Here is a 7,065-nt window from a genome sequence, read left to right on the forward strand (position 1 = left end):
ACAGAAATGATTCCTTTGGATCAACTGAGGGTGGAAGAGTCCTTAAGAAAAAGTTTCTGGGCTCGTTGCTAACCTGAACATTTAAAAATAAAAGTGAAGGACTCTCTGTTAGCCCAAAACTAAAACCATTCCTGAAGCCGACTCTTCAGACAAAGATTAGACTGAACTATAAGACATAAAATGAAACTGGCGAGGAGTGTGCTTCTTAGCTCAATTAGACACATGAGACTATGTGGGCAGCTCCTGTCTGGAGGCAAGATGAGAAGGCAGAGGGGGACAGGAGCTGGTTGAACGGACATGGGAACTACAGGGTAGAGAGGAGGAGTGTGCTGTCACATTATAGGGAGAGCAACTAGGGCCACATAACAACGTGTATATAAGTTTTTGTATGAGAAACTGACTTGAATTGTAAACTTTCACTTAAAGCACAATAAAAAAATTATAATAATAAAAGTGATATGACCTTATTTGTACCCCCGAGCAGTAGACGAAAGGAGACATACAGGTTGGCATACATGTTTGTACAAGCATTGAAAAAAAAGCCTGGAAGGAAATATGCCATAATCATCTTGCACCATAAATTTCTAAGCCTTATTAGATAAAAATAAAGTATTTTAAAAGAAAGAAAACAAATTCTTCCTGTGAAGTAAAGTGACTTTCTTCTCAATCCGTTCTACAGGTGTTTTTAGAAAGCCCATCATGTCCAGCTCTGTGCCAGGCTGGGGATGCATACAGCAAGCAAGACAGAATTCTGCTACAACTCCCAGAGGGCCTCTTAGATCTAAATTGTTACTAAAGCTCTGACAAAACAAAGCGTTAGTTGCCTGAGCCCAAAGTAAGCTACCATCATCAATGTCTCTTTCATTTGTTGTGGATTCTCCTCAGCCCTGCAAAATCTACAGTAAGTCCTTAAGCCTTCTCTAGTGTCCTTTTGTCTCACCCAGGCCTACATTCTTCCCCCACAGTCTGATCTTAGGACTGAAAAAGCCTTCTCAGTAGGCCATTCATGAAGGAGTTTGAATTAGACTTTTACCGTCACACAAATAAGGTTATATATAGTCACAAAGGTGCCCTGCTGGGAGTAGAAGAAAACATTTCCATCAGGAACTTTAAACATTTGACCCATAACCAAATCCTACCACCACTAGTTCATTGCTGTTGTTAGCTGCCATCAAGTGAGCCCCAGACTCATGGTGACCCCTGCACAACTGAGCAAAATGCTGCCCGGTCCTGCGCTGTCTTCAGGATGGGTTAGGGATTGATTAGCTGATATTCAGAAGTAGATTGCCAGGCTTTTCTCCCTAGTCTGTCTTAACATGGATGTCTGCTGAAACTTGGTCAGCATCATAACAACATGAAAGCCTCAACCAACAGATGGGTGGTGACTGCACGTGAGGTGCATTGGCTGGGAATCAAATCCGTGGCTCCTGCGAGAATTCTACCCTTAAACTACCAATGCCTCATTAGTTCATTGGGAGCTGATATTCTTATAAATTTTCAGTTTCATACATTTTGTGTGAGCACCACAATTACACTGCATTTCATTTTTTGCAGGTTAAGAGTGTTAATTTTTTATATAGAATACAATTTTTAGAAACCTGTGTTGGTTTTTTCTTTTATTTTCCTTTAAAAAAATTTGGAAACCTCAGAAATGGAAGTGGCTCAGTCTTCTCTCTTCTTCCAAGAGGACCCATTCATCAGCAAGGCCAAGCTAAGGCATATAACAAACAGAAATAGTTTTCAGCACCCCTGTCAATGCAAAATCTTTGCCCAAAGCAAAGAAGCAGCTCTACTCTTTGTGCCCCTCACTGCCCACAGGGTACTTGTCTTCTGGTTCCTGTCAAATGATTGGCATGTCTTGAACACTAATGGGGAACAGAAACCTTGAACCTTTCTGCACCTGCATAGTGCTTAGCACTGTGGGAACCAAATGACTGACAGCTTCCTGGAGGAGAGCCACGCCACGGTGGAACACCCAGTTCCAGGCCACCGGCCCACCCAGCTCCAGGCCACCGGCCCATCGACAGTCTCAGAGCCAACCACCGTATGTAAGTGTACCGCTATGTTTTTCAAGACCCAGTTTTGGTCATGACTCTAATTGTCTTTAGGAATTCTTTTTATTAATCACCTATCAAATAATATAAAAAAAAATTTTTTTTTAATCAAATAATAAAACAAATGACTCTTGGAAATGATTTGTCTGGCCCAAAATGGGGTGGGAAAGAAGAGCCAACTTGATTATGAGATTGTTTTGCTTGCTTTTGAGAAAGTGAAGATTTTTAAAAAATGGAAGCAAAGTAAATTCAGATTTAAACATTCGGGAAAAAATATAGACTTCTATTCAATTACTTAAATGTGGCCTCGAACAAACCCAAATAAACTTGAGGCTTGTAAGTCTGGATAATTCAAAATAAATGAAATATTTTCTGTAATCTGTCTCTATATTCACTCGTCATTAAATTTAAAATGTACTTTCCTTAGTTGTGTTAGTAAACAAGCTGTAGATCATTTCATTTTAAAATGTATTATCTATCAGACAGCATGATGTAGGGGTTAAGACCTCCTACACTGAGCGTAAGCTTGGGTTTTCTAATTTGTAAAATGAGGGAAACAAAAGTTTCCGGTACGTATATAGGGTTGTTGTGATTTGACATAAGTAAAGAATTTAGCACATTACCTGACACACGGTAAGTACTCAATGAATGGTCTGTGTGAGTGTTTCAAATTTCACATCCTTATGTTAGTGAACTGACTTTTTAATGATTTTTTCATATGAATGAATGAAATGTGCACAGGATAATTCTTGATGACTTTTTAAATGTACATCTTCTCAATCAATTTTAATTTTTGTTTACTTATTCCCTTCAAAAATGTGGGATAAGAAAACAAGCAACCCAACTGAGAAATGGGCAAAAGATCTGAACAGATGTCACACAAAAGAAGATGTATAGATGACAATTAATCATATGAAAAGATGCTCATCCTTGTTTGTCATTAGGCAATTGAAAACTAAAACAACAATGAAATACCACTATTCATCTATTAAAAAAGAATGGCTAAAATCCAAACAACTGACAGCATCCATCTATGGGGACCTTTTAAAAGGACATAAGAACCAGGTAAAAGAGCTTCCAATGGCCAAAACTAGAACAATTTGAGCCACAATTTGAATTATAACCCAAAGTATAAAATATATATCCATGAGTCCATATTGGCATAAATAAATGATTGAATCAACAGAATAGAATAGACAAATCTCCTGTGAAGAATAATTCTAAGTATAAGGAATTCAGATATTCTGCCATCAAAGAGGTGGACCATAGGTGTGGGCTGCACGTACTGACTTTCTTCCGAAGAGTATAGATTGGAAGTGGGGGGAAAAGAGTAACTTTACTGAGAAGAAACCTAACAGCCAGGCGATCAAGGTCAACATTAAAAGTGATAGAATGCTGATAGTATGTACCCTCCATATGATGTACCGAGAATGACGCTTAACCTCTGGGATCTTCTTCCCAAAAACTCACAACCCCAGTAGAATGATGAGAAAAATGTCAGAAAAATCTCAAATGAGGAACATTCTAGAAAATATCTGAAAAGTACTACCCCAAACCGTCAAGGTCATTAAAAACAAGGAAAAGTCTGAAAAACTGCCACAGCTGGAAGGAGCCTAAGGAGACCCAACAACTAAAGGTTATGTGGTACCTGGATGAGATCTGGGAAATGAAAACAGACATTAGGTACAAACTGAGCAAATCCCAATAAAGTACAGATTTTAGGTAATAATAATGTATAAATACTAGTTCATTAATTGTGGCAAATATACCATAAAAAAAAAAAATCCATCGTAAAATGTTAATAATAGGGTAAGTTGGATGTTGATGTACTTTGGTACTCTCTTCTCAATATTTCTGTAATTCTAAAATTAAAAAAAAAATTAAAAGTTTACTTAAATGTAGGGGAGAATTTTTTTTTTTATTTTACTAATCTTTGGCACATTTTCTATGCAATAATAAATTATAATTTAAAGCTTTAATAATGTTTAATATTTAATAATAATATCTCTGGCCCAGTAAGGTCCTTTTATCTCATTTTTAGCATTTTCAAAATCACTACTCTTCATTTTTGTCTCAATTATTTCTCTTGCAAGGGTGACCCTAGAATCTAGGGCTTAGAGCATGAATTGGGCAAGTCTGAAAATCTGACTTCAAATTGAGTTGCTCTGTGACCTTAAAAAACTTCCAACCCCCAGTGGGAAACAAATCATTAAAATAAGTTAAGTTGATAAATGCTTTTTTAATAAAACACAGAAAAATAGACAGAAAAAAAAACCACTAAATTTCTTGACCCCAAGAAAGCTCACAAGAAAAAATAAAATAATTATGTCCACTTGTAAATCCAGGCCTATCAAACTGGTGCAAATTATTCAATAATCTCCAGCCATTATTAACATGATTAAATTCATCAACCATGCCAAAATTTCACTACTTACTCTGAGAGTTGTATGACTTAAAAATAAAAGTGGGTGTGGCCACATGGTGGGTGATGACAAATAAATTTCCACTCTCACTGTATTGTATAAAAAGCATTTGGAGTCTAGAAAAATATTGGATTAAAAGAAACTCAACTCTGAGGTTCTGTCGTTTCCTTTTCTCTAGGAAAAACTTTTGCTTAAATAATTACAGTCTATGTGATTCCCTTTCTATCTCTTCATTTTTCCACATTCAGCGTTCCCGACTTACAGCTTTAAATGTTTAAGTAGAATTTCTATGAACTAAAAAAAGAGCTGTTACATTTCACTTAAAGAAAGCATTTTGGAAGTAATTGAAGTTGTCCAGTTTTTGTTTTACACCCCATTGGAAAAATTTTCATAAAAAGTGTCTAGAAAACAAACTATTTTTCTTTGTGGAACTAATATTTAAGTCACTGAGACATAAAATATGCATCTTTGTTTCTGACTTGATTGCTCCTCTCTTGCTTCCCAATCTAAATCAAACTCATCATTAATTAAATCAAATTAAATACAGAAAATTAATTTTTATCGAGTCTCTCATATGCTAAACCTTTTATGTGTTTTTTTCCTCCATTTAATTCTCTCAATATCCCTAACAGATAATTATTATATCATTTTATTCCTGAGGAAAATAGGATTCAAAAGACTCGTTCGTATACTTATCTATAGTATCACACCCACTACAGGCCATCCTGGATTAGGTCTAACCAATCCCCAAATGACTGTCTTGCACTACATTGTTGTGGGGTAAAAAGTCATTCAATGAACTAAGTCATCTAGAATAGGAAACTGTTTAGAATTAATTTCCTTTAAATTTGTAACAAGACACCTTAAACTGAGTAAAGACATTTTTTTTTCCCCCACCAGTGAAATAATTTGAACTGGAAAATTCATCTGGCTTCCTAACATCACACAGATTTTTGGCATTTAGCAAAAGAGCCTCCGTGTAGTTCTATTGAATCCCAAGAGGTCCATGTTACAGAACAAAGGGTAAAGAAGGAGGGAATTAAGGAGCATTACCCTCTTCTTACACTTTCCATACTCAAGAGAAGCCCAGTTGATGGTAGACCACTTAACCAAATTAATGCCTAGGGCCTGCATTTGGCATAAAGGGTATAGGGTAACTTATGGATGTGCAGGGTTGTGGGAAAGGAGTCCTGGTGGTGCAGTGGTTAAGAGCTCTGCTGCTAACTGAAAGGTTGGTAGTTCAAATATACAGTTGCTATGTGGGAGAAAGATGTGGCAGTCTGCTTCCCTAAAGATTACAGCTTTGGGAACCCTAGGGGCAGTTCTACTCTGTCCTACAGGGTCACTGTGAGTCAGAATCGACTCTATGGTGATGGGTTTTTATTTTGGTTTTATAATTATTTGGGGTCCCTGGGTGGTGGAGACAGTTAACACACTCAGCTGCTAACCAAGAGGTTGGAGGTTTGAGTCCATTCAGAGGCACTCAGAAAAAAGATCTGGCAATCTACTTCTGAAATCACAGCCATTGAAAACCCTGTGAAGCAGAGTTCTACTCTAAAACACACATGAGTTCACCACTAGTTGAAATCAACTTGAGGGCAACTGGTTTTTATAACTATCTTGCAAACAGTATAAATACATTGGGGATTATTGTGGGTGGGTATGTGTGTTATAAACATAGGTTTTTGTTTAATATTTAATATATACTACAATTTTGTGACTCTGGCACATCTTCAGTTTTGAATATACTGGGGCCTCAAAAATGCAAATGTGCCTGACCTCCCTGGAAGTCTGATGAGTTCACCTTGCTGAAGGGCACCATGCTAACCAGGTACAGTTCCTGGTGTCAAGGATCTTCTACAGAGCAGAGCAAAGAAACGAATGCGCAAACACCTATAATAGAGACAGAATAAGATGAGGCCCATTCCAGTGATGCAAATTACCACGAGATTCCAGGAGGCACCTAAAATCATTTCCAGTTATAATTAGAATGTCTTCAAGAGATGTCATTGAGATAGATTTTGAAAGACAAGGAGCTGTTGACAGGCAGAGATAGTGAGAAAGATATGAGCAGAGAAGGGTATTCTTTGGGAAGAGCACCATTTGGTTGGCCTGTGAAAAGCAGAGAAGAAAGTCAACGAGGAAAATCAGACTGGGGTCGTGTTGTACAGGATCACAAATGGTTATGGAAAGCAGACTGCCACATCTTTCTCTCACATAGCAGTAGCTGTGTGTCTGAACTGCCAACCTTTCAGTTAGCAGCAGAGCTGTTAACCACTGTGACCTACCAACTACGGTAGGCACAGGGAAGTCAGCATGGAGTTTTGAGCAAGGAGGTAACATCATAACACTCCATTTTAGGAAGATAAAACTGGAATGAATATACAACATGGACTAGTGGATCAAGGAGAGACCATGGCAGGAAACCAGTAAGGAGACTATCACAGCAGCCCTAGGCCTAAAGCTTCATCACTATTTGCTCAACTGGGAACATTTCCTTTTTCTCCAGTTCTGAAGATCCTTTTCTTGTGTTTTCCTTTCACCTAGTTCCTAAGTTATAAGCTTGTCTTCACTGGGTGATCAGAGGA

This window comes from Elephas maximus, chromosome 8, assembly GCF_024166365.1.
Source record: "Elephas maximus indicus isolate mEleMax1 chromosome 8, mEleMax1 primary haplotype, whole genome shotgun sequence".
Classification (NCBI taxonomy): Eukaryota; Metazoa; Chordata; class Mammalia; order Proboscidea; family Elephantidae; genus Elephas; species Elephas maximus.